This window comes from Peromyscus maniculatus, chromosome 4 (genome assembly GCF_049852395.1).
Source record: "Peromyscus maniculatus bairdii isolate BWxNUB_F1_BW_parent chromosome 4, HU_Pman_BW_mat_3.1, whole genome shotgun sequence".
In the NCBI taxonomy this organism is placed as follows: domain Eukaryota; kingdom Metazoa; phylum Chordata; class Mammalia; order Rodentia; family Cricetidae; genus Peromyscus; species Peromyscus maniculatus.
In genome coordinates, this window is record NC_134855.1 from 66,074,953 (window position 1) to 66,091,172 (window position 16,220).

At 37.3% G+C, this 16,220-nt stretch overlaps 1 pseudogene; it reads right to left on the minus strand.

The window, feature by feature from the left end:
- Positions 1-13,307: 13,307 nt before the first annotated feature.
- On the minus strand, positions 13,308-14,235 carry LOC102926707 (olfactory receptor 4C15-like; annotated as a pseudogene).
- Positions 14,236-16,220: the final 1,985 nt, after the last annotated feature.

Consider the following 16,220-nt stretch of genomic DNA (forward strand, 5'->3'; position numbering starts at 1 on the left):
ACAAAACTTATGTTGCTTCCATTTCCATCCAAAGTTATGTTGTGTTCTTTTCAATTTAAAGGTCATGTTTGATAATAATTTCATGCATATATCATGATTTTCAGAAAGAGAAGACTATTTTTATAATGGATATAACACAAAGTCTTTCCAGAATTTTGTTATATAATGCTTTCTCTCAAAGGTGTCCATTAATCATTATATAAGGATATATGCAAAGACTGTTCCCTAACAAAAATATTTGATTTATAAATGTATGTGATGTACATAATAATAGTGTCCTGGCTAGTTTAATTCAACTTGACACAATATAGGGCAGTAAAAAGGGAAGGATTCTCATTTGAGAAAATGTCTCCATAAGATCTTCCTGCAGGCAAGTCTATAACACTTTTCCCAGGATACAAGCAGTATGAAGCCAAATTCTTAGATAAAATACCACATAAAACCATATGAGTTCAGTTCCTGATATATTCCTTACCTGTCTCATGAATCTGAATCTCAGAATGGCTCATCTGTACAGGCTAGTTTCCATAGTGCCAGGAGGTGTGAGGTAAGCTATCAGGGAATAAAGCTAAGCATCAGCCTCACCAAAGTTTGGTTTCTGAAGCTTGACTAATTACTGATGTGATAAACAAATATCCACAGGTACAATAGTGGCACAAATGCTACACAAGTAGCCAATGGCTTACTGGTTGTGTCTAAGACCTGCTCTGCCAGAGGGAACCCATATCTCACACTTAACAATGGAAATATCCAGTAATTGGATGGGTCATAGGCAATATGGGGAAACCTATTATGCTGTTAAATGAACATAGTATTAAAATGACTCCAAATTACTTATCATTGTACCATAGATTAGGGCAGTTTTCAACCCTCATCAGAGAAGTTTGAAATTAGTGAATGACAATTAACATATGCACCTACAAATGGTCAATTTGCAAAGACTAAGACAATGGGGAGAGGTGAAGTGTTGAGTCCTAATGGGATGTCTACATCACACCCCTTACCACAAGGCTCAGAGACCACCAAGAAAAGTGTGTAGGAAGATTGTAAGAGCCAGAGTGATGATGAAAATAAGGAAACTGTTCTCCAATCACAGCAGAACAGAAGCACATTGTAAATCCCATCAGTTGTCACACCCTAAAAAAATCAAGACAGCAAAAATCCCAGTATGGAGGAAGTAGTGAGATGGAGAGCATCCTAGCTGAGGAGATACTCCAATTTGACAGGTGATGAGAGATAGTAAATGAGTTTTCTTTAAGCTTGTGATCCTTGGTAGGTCAATTACTCTCAAGGACACATCCCACACCCATGTTTGAGGAACACAAAATGGACTTGAAATTTTGGGGTTTGTTTTAAGAGGAAGGAAAGTTAGGTGTGTTGGGAGGTTGGCATAGATCTGAGAGGTGTTGGGGTGACAGACAAGATTAAATACATTGCAAACACATTACATGAAATTTTCAAAGAGTAAAACATTACCTGATTAAAAAAAAAAAAAAAAGAATAGTCCCGATCTTGAGTTTGTTGCTTACTTCTTTTCTTTTTGCATGTTTTGTGGGGTGTGTGTGTGGGGGGGGGGGGCGGATGTGTGAAAATTTATCGTAGTCCAGGCTAGGCTTGCCGTAAAGAAATCATCCTCCCATCTCAGCCTCCATTCGCTGGGATTACAGGCATTAGCCAAAACACCAGGCTTGAATCAAAACTTTAAAAGTCCAGTGTCTTTGGGTTTGAGGACTTTTTCTCTTTCCATGATATCAGAAAGTTGGTATGCACAACCTGTTTACCATAAGGAACAGAGCAGTATGAACAAAACCCTTGAAGTTGCTCTTAGGACCCCATTGGATAGGGAAAATACCTATCACTTTGCTCCATTCCCCAGATGAATCATTTGATCGTGTTTCATACTCTATTCTGTTTCAGGGGACATTAATGATATAACTGTAAGCAACTGTTACTAACAATATCTGTGTCTCAGTTTCAGCTATCCTGAGCATCTCCTATTTTATATCTTGCCTTTCTTGTACAATTCTCCATTATCTGATTCTGCTATAAATACAGGGTAGAATATCATGAGCGATGGCAAAAGTAATATAATAAATATATTTATATTTTAGGCATGTGTATATATTATACATATATTAGTACTTTTATGATAGATTCATGTTAATAAAAATAGATACACTTCTTTCATACCTTCAAATATTGTGATTTTCCGAATAAAAAGATCTAAGACTCACATTTTGGATTTGTGGTTTTCAGTCAAGAGGAGAATTTCTTTCCAGTTTTCATGGATGACTTTGAGTGTGAGTACTTAGTGGTTTCACATTTATTGAACCTCTCCATATTGTAGCAGCTTTCTTCTACTTTCCATTGAAGCTTGGTTTACTTGTTTTCATCATAAGTACACTCACATTTCTCTTTTTCATATCTTTTAATCCTTTTTCATTATTAAAGACTATGTGTTTTGATTTTCTTTTCGTCAGGTACTCCAATAACTATTTATTTTTATGTATGTGTGGTGCAGTCATGAGTTTCTCTGTGTGTGCATATGAGTCTACATGCAGAGATAAGAAGTTTTCAATGTGATCTCTTCTATTCCTCTTCACCGTCCTTTTTGAGATAAGAGATTTCCCTGAACCTCAACCTCAACTATTCAGTTAGGCTCACTGCAAGTGAACTTTGGGAATACTCATGTGTCCATCTCCCCATCACTAATATTATATAGGCTTGCTGCACCATTCTTGGGTTTTCACATGGAAGCTATGTGTCTGAACTCAAATTCTCACACTTTACAGTAAGCACTTTATCAAATGAACCATCTCCCAGTTCTAAGATTTTGTTTCACATTTTTACTGAAGTTAATCATGCTACCATCTTTTATACTTTTTATGTTTACTGATGGTAGAGGATGAGGAAGAAAACAAAATAATACTATTTTAACTAAGAGACAGATATGGAAGAAGGATTACAGGATATGAGAGATCATGGGTGTGGGGACAGGGATGGCAAGAATATCCCGAGAGATAACTACCAAAGCTTCTTAGCAAAGCACTGCTATAATTTATAATTTATATTTTAAGGAAGCATTTTCTGAAATACCTCATTATTTTAATAGGAAGGCATGCCTTTATGGCCTACTTTTAGATCTTTATACATATTTCCATACTCATATTAACACTCACAATGTATTTCCAAAATGTTCTATTAAATCAGCCAGACATTTTGGCTAATGCCTTTAATGTCACCACTGAGGAGGCACAGGCAGGACCATCTCTGCAAGGTCTAGACCATGTGGACTATGCAAGGGTCCAGGCCAGCTAGGGCTATATAAGTGAGCCTAATTCTAAAAAACCTTCTTTAAATAACTGTAGCACATAAAGAAATTTCCTATTAGCAAAATGTTACAATACTAAAACAATTTAATAAATCTGAGCAAACCTAAACAAAAGCAAACACAAAATAAAATAGAAAACTAAAAAAATCACAAGCTAAAATTTAATCTTTGAAATACTATGACTAAAAACATAAATAAATGAATGCTAGTAATTATTTCTCAGCTGAAATTTTTGATTTTTATGAAATATCATTACCCCAGGCCACAACTGAAAATTTGCAGTTAAGATCCTAAATAATGTTTGAATTCAATATATAATTGAACAGAGTGAATCTTTTTGGTTCCTATGTAATAGTCAGAGTAATGTTTTATTTTATATCTTATTTTGTTCCTACATTGGAATCACAGCTTCATAAGGCAATTGAACAACCAGTACCAGACCTTTACTTCCTCAATTAATGCTTAGGATATTAACAATAAGAATATCTATGTGTAGGGAACCAACTTGACTGTGCAAATGTAAATGAACAAGGATGACACTAATGAACCTTCCAAACTGGTTGCAGAAAAAACCCACAGGCTTAAACTCTATAACACAATAGGCAACTGAGGAAGCTGGGAACAGAAGAAGCAGTCTTCCCTAGGAGGAATACATCAACTTGTTTACCTGTGACAAATAGTCAACCTTGAAAAAATCCATACCAGTAGCACTATAATAATGGAACAGGTTATATTTTGGTAGTATATTCTTATATATGTATACATATATGCATGCAATAACAATTAGCAGTTTTCTGGGGGGAAAGGAGGACATAAATTTGTAGGTAAGGGGTATATAGGAGGATTTGGAAGTAGAAAAAAAGGAGAAAGATTGTAATCAAATTTTAACCTCAAAATAAAATGGAAAAAGAAGCATATCTGAGTCAGATAAGAGACACAGAGACTACATGGGAAAATACTGGCATATCTAAACTCACAACACATTTGATCTCATGTGATTCATACACATTTTTCAGATACTGCTTTTGACCTAAATTTTAATTTTTCATACATTTTCCAATGATAAATCAATAAAATCCCATGAATTTTCTTTATGTTAGTATACTTTCATTCAAGAACCAATATTTAATATTTTTGACTATAGAACTCAATTGGTGGTGTTGATTATGAAAGGAAAGGATGTCAAATAAAGTGAATTCCTTGCAAATTACACTCAACAATCTTAATGTAATGAAATATAACCATGGAGTTATATAAAAATGTATAACTTTCAGTTATCTTCCTTGATAATTATTTGAATGTTAAGTACTTCCATGAACACATATAAAGTTAATAAGATCATAAAATGAATTGAAATTATCTTTTCAAAAAAAATTTTATTTGTTCATTGTTATAGTTTTATTATTTAAAACCAACTTTAAAATCTGATCATATTCTTCCCCTGTATCAAGTCTTTTCAGATCCTCTTTCTACCCCTCTAATTTTAAGTCCTTTCTCAAAAAAAATATATCAAAGAAATACTGGCACATGTCTTTAATCCCAGCACTTTGGAGGTGGAGACAGACTGATCTCTATGAGTTCAAGTGCAGCTTAGTCTACAGAGTGAGATCCATGACAGTCAATGATACACAGAGAAACACTGTCTGAGGGAAAATAAACTATGAAAACATCGAATTGCGAACAAACAAAAGCACACACAGAAAAACTATAGAGTCCATTATATGCTGGTCAACTACCCCTGAATATGAGGCTGCACTGAAGTGATTGATATACCATTAAAGAAGATACCACTCCATTAAAGAAGACTGACTTTCCCTCTGCCAGCAGATATAAATGACAGTTCATTTATTAGCCTTTCCCCTGGTGACTAGGTCTTCTTCATTCATGCCTGCATTCCTTCATTCATTTTTAACAAAATACATTTGAATAAGGTAGAGCAAAACTATCATATCACAATAGGACATGACAAACCAACAGGAGAAAAAGAGCCCAAGAGAAGAACCAGAGACTCATTCTTTCTGACACTGAACTGAAAAACATAATATATACACAGAGGACCTGGTAAAGACACAGGCAGGTCCTATGCATGCTACCTCAGTCTTTGGGTTCATATGAGCTTTGCTCATGTTGGTTTGGAGGGCCCTGTTTCCTTGGTGTCCTCAATCCACTCTGGCTTCTAGCCTCCTCTTCTGCAAGATTCCCTGAGCCTGAGGAGCAGGATTTGAAGGAAACATCACATTTAAGGCTGTGTGTCCCAAGGACTCTTTCTCTCTCTGCATAATGTCAGGCTGTAGGTCTCTCTATTTATTTCCATCTACTGAAGGATAAGCTTCCCTGATAGTCAGTTAAGGCACTGATATATGAGTGTAGCAGAATATCTTTATGAATCATTTTATTGCTATGTTTTTTTGTTTTTTTTTCCTTTGGATTTTTTTTTATTATTATTATTTTACAACACCATTCAGTTCAACATAATAGCCACAGATTCCCCTGTTCTCCCCCTCTCGCCCAGCCCTCCCCCCAGCCCACCCCCCATTCCCACCTCTTCCAGATCAAGGTCTCCCCCGAGGACCAGGGTTGACCTGGTAGACTCAGTCCAGGCAGGTCCATTCCCCCCTCCCAGACCGAGCCAAGTGTCCCTGCATAAGTCCCAGGATTCAAACAGCCAACTCATGCAACAAGCCCAGGACCTGGCACCAATGCACAGCTGCCTCCCAAACAGATCAAGCCAAATGACTGTCTCACCCGTTCAGGGGGCCTGATCCAGTTGGGGGCCCCTCAGCCTTTGGTTCATAGATCCTGTGCTTCCATTCATTTGGTTATTTGTCCCGGTGCTTTATCCAACCTTGGCTTCAACAGTTCTCGCTCATATAAACCCTCTTCTTTCTCACTAATTAGACTCCCAGTGCTCCACCAGGGGCCCAGCCGTGGATGTCTGCCTTCAGATTCCTCAGTCCTTGGATGGGGTTTATGGCACCACTATCTGGGTGTCTGGCCATCCCATCACCAGAGTAGGTCAGTTCCTGCTGTCTCGCCACCATTGCCAGCAGTCTTTTGCGGGGGTATCTTTGTGGATCTCCGTGGGCCTCCCTAGCTCTCTGCTTCCTCCCCTTCTCACCTTCTCATGTGGTCTTCATTTACCATGGTCTCCTATTCCTTGTTCTCCCTCTCTTTTCTTAATCCAGCTAGGATCTCCCACTCTCTTTCCCTCGACTGTCGCCCTTCATTGATCCCACTCATGACCAGGCTGTTCATGTAGATCTCGTCCATTTCTCCGTGTCTTTCTTGGGGTCCGGTTTTACAGGTAGCCTTACTGGTGATGTGAGTAGCAGTCCAGTCATCTTTATTCCACATCTAGTACCCTCCTATGAGTGAGTACATACCATATTTGTCTTTCTGAGTCTGGGTTACCTCACTCAGGATGATTTTTTCTAGATCCATCCATTTGCCTGCAAACCGTATGATGTCATTGTTTTTCTCTGCTGAGTAGTATTCCATTGTGTATATGTGCCACAATTTATTTATCCATTCTTCAGTTGAAGGGCATCTAGGTTGTTTCCAGGTTTTGGCTATTACAAACAATGCTGATATGAACATAGCTGAGCAAGTGCTCTTGTGGAATGATTGAGCATTTCTTGGGTATATGCCCAGGAGTGGTATAGCTGGCTCTTGGGGGAGATTGATTCCCAATTTTCTAAGAAAGCGCCATATTGATTTCCAAAGTGGTTGTACAAGCTTGCATTCCCACCAGCAGTGGAGGAGAGTTCCCCTAGTTCCACATCCTCTCCAGCATAAAGTGTCTTCAGTGTTTTTGATCTTAGCCACTCTGATAGGCGTAAGGTGGTATCTCAGAGTTGTCTTGATTTGCATTTCCCTGATGATTAGGGAAGTTGAGCAATTCCTTAAATGTCTTTCAGCCATTTGGGATTCCTCTGTTGAGAATTCTCTGTTTAGTTCTAAAGCCCATTTCTCAATTGGACTATTGGTCCTTTTGATGTCTAATTTCTTGAGTTCCTTATATATTCTGGATATCAGTCCTCTGTCCAATGTGGGGTTGGTGAATATCTTTTCCCATTCTGTAGGCTGTCGCTTTGCCTTGTTGAATGTATCCTTTGCTCTACAAAAGCTTCTCAGTTTCAAGAGGTCCCATTGATTGATTGTTTCTCTCAGTGTCTGCGCTACTGGTGTTATATTTAGGAAGTGATCTCCTATGCCAAGGCGTTCAAGACTATTTCCTACTTTCTCTTCTAGCAGGTTCAGAGTAGCTGGATTTATGTTGAGGTCTTTGATCCACTTGGACTTAAGTTTTGTGCACGGTGACAGATATGGATCTATTTGCAGCCTTCTACACGCTGATATCCAGTTATGCCAGCACCATTTGTTGAAGATGCTTTCTTTTTTCCATTGTACACTTTTGGCTTCTTTGTCAAAAATTATATGTCCATAGGTATGTGGGTTAATGTCAGGGTCTTCAATTCGATTCCATTGGTCCACATGTCGGTTTTTATGCCAATACCAGGCTGTTTTTATTACTGTAGCTCTATAGTAGAGCTTGAAGTCTGGGATTGTGATGCCTCCAGAAGTTGTTTTATTGTACAGGTTTCTTTTAGCTATCCTGGGTTTTTTGTTTTTCCATATGAAGTTGAGTATTGTTCTTTCCAGGTCTGTGAAGAATTGTGTTGGTATTTTGATGGGGATTGCATTGAATCTGTAAATTGTTTTTGGTAAGATTGCCATTTTTACTATGTTAATCCTGCCTATCCATGAGCATGGGAGATCTTTCCATTTTCTGACATCTTCTTCAATTTCTTTTTTCAGGGACTTAAAGTTCTTGTCATATAGGTCCTTCACTTGCTTGGTTAGTGTTACCACAAGGTATTTTATGTCATTTTTGGCTATTGTAAAGGGTGATGTATCTGTAATTGCCTTCTCAGCTTTTTTGTCCATTGTATATAGGAGGGCTACTGATTTTTTTGAGTTGATCTTGTATCCTGCTATGTTGCTGAAGGTGTTTATAAGCTTTATCAATTCCTGGGTGGAATCTTTGGGGTCACTCAAGTATACTATCATGTCGTCTGCAAATAGGGAAAGCTTGACTTCTTCCTTTCCAATTTGAATCCCCTTAATCTCCTTATGTTGTCTTATTGCTCTGGCTAGAACTTCAAGTACTATATTGAATAAGTATGGGGAGAGTGGACAGCCTTGTCTCGTTCCTGATTTTAGTGGAATTGCTTTGAGTTTCTCCCCATTTAATTTGATGTTGGCTGTTGGTTTGCTATATATTGCCTTTATTATGTTTAGGTATGTTCCCTGTATTCCTGATCGCTCCAAGACTTTTATCATGAAGGGGTGTTGGATTTTGTCAAATGCCTTTTCTGCATCTAGTGAGATGATCATGTGCTTTTTTTCTTTGAGTTTGTTTATATGGTGTATTACATTGATGGACTTTCGTATGTTGAACCACCCTTGCATCCCTGGGATGAAGCCTACTTGATCATGGTGGATAATTGTTCTGATGTGTTCTTGGAGTCTGTTTGCCAGTATTTTATTGAGTATTTTTGCATCAATGTTCATGAGGGAGATCGGTCTGTAGTTCTCTTTCTTTGTTGCATCCTTGTTTGGTTTAGGAATCAGGGTAATTGTAGCCTCATAGAAGGAGTTTGGTAATGTTCCTTCTGTTTCTATTATGTGGAACATTTTAGAGAGTATTGGTATTAACTCTTCTTTGAAGATCTGGTAGAATTCTGCGCTGAAACCATCTGGTCCTGGGCTTTTTTTGGTTGGGAGACCTTTAATGACTGTTTCTATTTCCTTAGGGGTTATTGGACTATTTAAATAGTTTATCTGGTCTTGATTTAACTTAGGTATGTGGTATCTATCCAGAAAAATGTCCATTTCTTTTAGGTTTTCCAGTTTTGTGGAGTAGAGGTTTTTGAAATATGACCTTATAATTCTCTGGATTTCCTCAATGTCTGTTGTTATGTCCCCCTTTTCATTTCTGATTTTGTTGATTTGGATTCTCTCTCTCTGTCTTTTGGTTAGTTTGGATAAGGGCTTGTCTATCTTGTTGATTTTCTCAAAGAACCAACTCTTTGTTTCATTTATTTTTTGTATTATTCTCTTAGTTTCTAATTTATTAATTTCACCTCTCACTTTGATAATTTCCTGGCATCTATTCTTTCTGGGAGACTTTGCTTCTTCTTGTTCTAGAGCTTTCAGGTGTGCTGTTAAGTCACTAGTGTGGGATTTCTCCAACTTCTTTATGTGGGCATTTAGTGCTATGAATTTCCCTCTTAACACTGCTTTCATAGTGTCCCATAAGTTTGGGAATGTGGTGTCTTCATTTTCATTGATCTCTAGGAAGTCTTTAATTTCTTTCTTTATTTCTTCCTTAACCCATTGGTGATTCAGTTGAGTATTATTCAGTTTCCATGAGATTGTACGTTTTCTGTGGTTTTTGTTGTTGTTGAAATCTAGCTTTAAACCATGGTGGTCTGATAGAACACAGGAGGTGATTCTGATTGTTTTGTATCTGTTGAGATTTGCTTTGTGGCCAAGTATGTGGTCGATTTTAGAGAAAGTTCCATGGGGTGCTGAGAAGAAAGTATGTTCTTTCTTGTTAGAATGGAATGTTCTGTAGATATCTATTAGGTCCAATTGGGTCATGACATCAGTTAAGTCCTTTATTTCTCTGTTAAGTTTCGATTTGGGAGATCTGTCCAGTGGTGAAAGTGGGGTGTTGAGATCTCCCACTATTAATGTGTGGGGTTTTATATGTGGTTTAAGCTTTAGTAATGTTTCTTTTACATATGTGGGTGCCCTTGTGTTTGGGGCATATATGTTCAGAATTGAAACTTCATCTTGGTCGATCTTTCCTGTGACGAGGATGTAATGTCCTTCTTGATCTCTTTTGATTGATTTTAGTTTGAAGTCTATTTTGTTGGATATCAGGATGGCTACCCCTGCTTGTTTCTTAAGACCATTTGATTGAAAAGTATTTTCCCAGCCTTTTATTCTTAGGTAGTGTCTGTCTTTGAATTTGAGATGTGTTTCTTGTATGCAGCAGAAAGATGGGTCCTGCTTTCATATCCATTCTGTAAGTCTATGTCTTTTTATAGGTGAATTAAGTCCGTTGAAATTAAGGGATATTAATGACCAGTGATTCTTCATCCCTGTTATTTTTGGTGGTAGTGTGTGTGTACTTCTCTTCTTTGGGGTTTACTGTTGTGGCTTTATCTATTGCCTGTGTTTTCAAGTGTGTATCTGACTTCCCTCGGTTGGAATTTTCCTTCTAGTGCTTTCTGTAGGGCTGGGTTTGTGGATAGGTATTGTTTAAATCTGGCTTTGTCTTAGAATGTCTTGTTCCTTCCATCTATGATGATTGAAAGTTTTGCTGGGTATATTAGTCTGGGCTGGCATCCATGGTCTCTTAGTGTCTGCATTACATCTGTCCAGGTCCTTCTGGCTTTCAAAGTCTCCATTGAGAAGTCGGGTGTTATTCTGATGGGTTTACCTTTATAGGTCATTTGGCCTTTTTCCTTGGCTGCTCTTAATATTCTTTCTTTATTCTGTACATTTGGTTGTTTAATTATTATGTGTCGAGGGGACTTTTTTTGGGGGTCTAGTCTGTTTGGTGTTCTATAGGCTTCTTGTATCTTCATAGGCATTTCCTTCTTTAAGTTGGGAAAGTTTTCTTCTATAATTTTGTTGAATATATTTTCTGTGCCTTTGAGTTGGTATTCTTCACCTTCTTCTATCCCTATAATTCATAGGTTTGGTCTTTTCATGGTGTCCCAAATTTCTTGGACATTTTGGTTCATGACTTTGTTGGCTTTAGTGTTTCCTTCGACTGATGAAACTATTTCTTCTACTGTGTCTTCAATGCCAGAAATCCTCTCTTCCATCTCTTGCATTCTGTTGGTTATACTTGCATCTGAAGTTCCCGATCTTTTACTCAGGTTTTCTATTTTCAGCATTCCCTCTGTTTGTGTCTTCTTTATTTTTTCAATTTCCCTTTTCAGTTCTTGGACTGTTTCCTTTGTTTGTTTCATTACTTTTTCATGATTTTCTTTCAGTGCTTTATTGTTTTCTTGCAGGACTTTATTGTTTTCTTCCAGGAATTTATTGTTTTCTTGGAGGGCTTTATTGTTTTCTTGGAGGGCTTTATTGTTTTCTTCTAATTTGTTTGCCCTTTCCTCTAGTTGTTTACAGCGTTCTTCCAATTTTCTTGTCTTTTCCTCTACACAAGCCTCTACCTTCTTCATGAAGTTACTCATAAGGCTACTTTCTTCTGCTTCTTCCAATTTTTGGTGTTCAGGTCTAGATGTTGGAGGCGGGCTAGGTTCTGGTGATGCTGTATTGCTCTTCATTTTGTTGTATGTACTTCTGCCTTGACGTCTGCCCATCTCCTTGTGGTTCCTTCTTGGTCTTATCAGTGTACTTGTTTCAGAAAGAGCTGACAGATTCAGGAAGACTCTCTCTCTTGTCCAAAAGGGAGTTCTCTTGTCCAACTCTCTGGTCCAGATGGGAAGTCCGGGGCAGGCTCTGGTCCAGAATGGCAGTCGGGGACAGGCTGAGAGCTGGGGACCAGTCTCTAAGTCTCAGGAAGTGGCTGTGGTCTCGGGCAGATGGGCCCCTGGTCCAGAAGAGAAGTCGGGGGCAGGCTGGGAGCTGGGGGCCGGTCTCTAAGTCTCAGGAGGTGGCTGTGGTCTCGGGCAGATGGGCGTGGGGGCAGGGCGCGGAGATTGCAGGGGCTGCCGGGGGGGCTTGGAACAGGGGATCCCTCCCGGTGGGGCTAGAAGGGGAGCTGCCCGGTGGCCAGAACCTGGTGCCAAGTTGGGCAGGTCTTCGCGGAGTGGCTGGTACCCAGGGATGGGGTCCGGTTTGGACCCAGATACTCACCTCTGGTCCAGAAGGGAAGTCGGGGGTTATTGCTATGTTTTTTATTTATTTATTTTTAAAACAATCTGGCTTTACCCTAGGTCCCTAGGCTAAAATCTGTTGTTTCTGGATTAATATGGTCACTATCTCAACATCTTACACTTGGTATTGATGGGAAAATAACGTCCAAAGTCCTCTTTCTTTGTACTTGAACAGGAGGTACTTATGGGTATTTCTCTATGAAATAAGGTAACAGAGCACATTGAAGTAGGTGATGCAGGGGCACCTAGAGAGGAGGTTCTGTTTTTGCTCTTCTATCTGTGTTTTGTGGTTCTGAGGTCTCACAATGTAGTTTAAAAACCTGTTTTACCTTAGAATATATTTCAATTTTTCTTTTCCTAATTTCAAATAAGCCTTTTTTTCAGTAAACTTTTTAACTGAAAAAAATAGTGTGAATACCAAGAATTCTAATAGTTTCAATTCAAACAGTCCCTTCTAATACTTCACTGGATTCAGGAGAACATAAAATTGAACAGGTTTTAATTACCATGTAATAATATAGAGCAGTCAATTCAAAGTGAATACTTGCACTCAGAAACATTTTTCCACCCTGATATTGTTTTATATTTTATAAACTGACATGTCTTCAGAGTGAGTTCATGAATGTCATACCTGTCTGAATCAATATTAGCATCTTTATCCTTTGCTTTTAGTTTTCTAAGTGTAAGTTGTTATTTGTGTACAAATGTATATGTGTTTCTGTTGTGTGGTGTGAGATATATCAATGTATATATGTGAGTGGTGGATGATATTTGTCACCATGCACATGAACATAGAGACAAAAGAAAGTACTGACTATGAATATCTATGCGACTAAACCTCATTACCGTATGCCAAGTTGTCCACTAAGCTTGGAACTCTGTTAGGGAGGATTAATGGTCTGGTGGCCCATGGGATCTACTGGCCTCAATCTTATGAGCATTGCGTTAATCGTGTACTGACATGACTGGCTTCTGAAATGGGTTTTGAGAATCCCAATTCATATCATAATAATTCATTAGCAATTACTCTTCAGCACTGAAAGTATAATATTTTATTAGTTATCAATGATCACTATTAATTTCCACATTTTCCTGATGGTATTCTTCATTTCCTTATTCCTGAAAATGTATGCCATAGGATTGAGCAATCGTGTCAAGACATTGACAAATGTAACCATGTATTTCTCACCAGAAAATGGCCATGTAGTTTATGCATATATTAATATGTATGGGACAAATAACAAAACCACAACTGTAGCATGGCCTCCACAGGTAGAGAGAGCTTTACATCAACTTCCAGAGCTATGGGTTCTCAGAGAGAACAAGACAGCTCCATAAGAGACAAACAGTAAGAAGAAGATAATGATGCAGATGGAACCACTATTTGCAGACAACAAAATGAAAAAATGTGTGTCAGTGAAAGCAAGCTTCAGGAGTGGGAATAAGTCAAATATATAATGATCAATAATATTGGTTCCACAGAAGGGCAGCTGCAAAGTAAAGATAATTTGTGTAACATAATGCAAGAATCCCCTCTTCCCAGGTTACCACAAGCAAAATGCCACAGATTGTCCTGGTCTTGATAGAAGAGTGGTAATGGGGGTTTGCAAATGGCTAGATAGCAGTCTTAGGCCATAGCTTTAGGGACAATTGCCTCCACACCAGTTAAAAAAAATGGACAGTAAATTGTTGTGTCATGAAGCATTCAAAGGAGATGGTCTTCCTCTCATAGAGGAAGTCTGCAATAGGCTTGGGTGTGACAACAATAGAAGTACATTACATCTAGTAGTGACAGGAATATCAAGAAGTACATGGGGACTCCAGCAATGCAGGGGTAGAGATCATGGTTGCCACAATTATTATTTTATTTCCAATTGTTTCTAGTTAGAACAACAAAAATACAACAAACAGTATTTTCTCAATATTTGGGTTCTGAGAAAGCCCCAGGAGTATAAACTCATTGACAAAACTCATGTTTTCCATGATTCTCAAGAGGGAGACATAAGCAAAATGTGTTCATGTAAATCTGCAAATATGATAAAAATATGACATAGAAGTTTCTGGTATTTAAATCAATACTGTTGAATTCTCATGCAAAATTAAATTAATTGATCTTATTACCACTATGAATAGAATACTGGAAAAATTCTAAGATTATAGTTGTGTGATATGCAGAATTGAGGCAGAAAAATTATTGATTACTTAAAAAAATCATTTTTTGTTATTAATGTTGACAGTATCTATTTGTGTTAGTAGAGAGAAAGTTTATCTTTCAAGTGCCCATTTTCATCAATATCTGGGAGATTTTTATGTTAAATATTAAAAGGCAATTTGTAACTATATTGTAGATGCTAAAAAAATGCTATAACTTACTATTTTGTCAGAAATTCAAATTGTATAATGCAGGAGTGAATAACCTGCTGTGACTGGTAGGAGCATTTCCTTATCAGCAAACAGAGGAAAAGGCAAATTACCGCAGAGTCCTCATAAAATCATGCTCATATTTTAAATATCTTTAAAAGTACAAAGTAGATTGGAACTTCAGATAAATCAATTTATTCTTCATAATACTGAAATAGCTGTGGAGTGTGTCAGCACTACACATGATGCATATGTTGAAAGTGTTATAATTTCTCTTTTAATTCATCATTTTAAAACATAATCAAAGGTTTATAAAAATCATAGTATTGTCATAGCATCAGAGTAAAATTAGTGCAAAAATATTGGCTGCTACTCACAATTCAACATCCTAGTCAATATAGGAGGCAGGGTGATTATTGTTTTTCTATTTATGTAAGAGTTATAATAAATATTTAAATTAAAGAGAAAACATATTAACCCGGGAATTTTAGAGAAACAGGCTCCCGTGCCCTCAGGACATCGTGAAATCAACTAAGTATGAGGGTGTTTTTTCTTAGTGAGAATTTTATTGCACTGCTGTTCGATCTAGTTTCTTCTCTATAAATATTAAAGCATTTTTTATGTTGTCTGTGTGTGAGTGAAGTATATTCATAAAGAGAAGAGAGTAAAGGATGATTCAGAAGGTGATGGACCAATCCCCTATACATGAAAATTTGTAGAAACACATAGTTAAAGAGCATCAACTTGTTCAATATAATTTAGGCCCTTGAGGATTAATTAATTGGCTCTTTCTTATGCAATATTATTTTGTTTAAGAAAATACTATTCTACAAGACATGATTTAAAATTCACTAAAAAACATGTTCATAAATAGCTTGTATGCTCATCTCCAAGAGTAGCAGAGGCTCAAACAGAAAGAGCAAAAAAGGCACTCATGGTAACATTTCCATAATAAGGGAAATTTATTAACTAGACTAACCATAGTAAGGGAAATTTATTAAATTGAGTAAGACACAATTGCTTTACTCGTTGACAGATCTTCCTTAAACACTACATAAATAGTCTAGCTCTAGCATATGTAATATGAAGTCTGTATCCACTCATGAGCTAAAACCAAAGCAAAGACAGGATATAAAGAAATTCTATGAGTGACTGGATCAGATAGTGATCAAAAATGATAGACAAAGAAGTCAATTTACCCGTTATCATTCAGCGACAGCACAGAAATGCCAGAGAAGTACAATGAATAAGCAAAGCACAGGGCATGCTACATATGCCTGAAATATCGTAATGAAACTCAGCATTTTGTACAATGATGACACTTAGAAATGAAAAGGAAAATGCTCTAGACTCTTGTATTCAGATCCAGATCCTCACCATTTTTTGTGACACAGATCACGTGACTTTATGACACTAAAATTCCATAAGCCTTAGATTTTGATTATAAAAGTGGAATTCAAGAAAGCTTTTATAAAAATCACATAAAAATAATGATGAAATAATAAATGTATTAAGAGAAGTTGAATATCAAAAATAAGTTTTTCCATAGAATGACACAGAGCTGAGATAATAATTTTAGAGTCTTACATTTGCATAGCCAAAGCTCA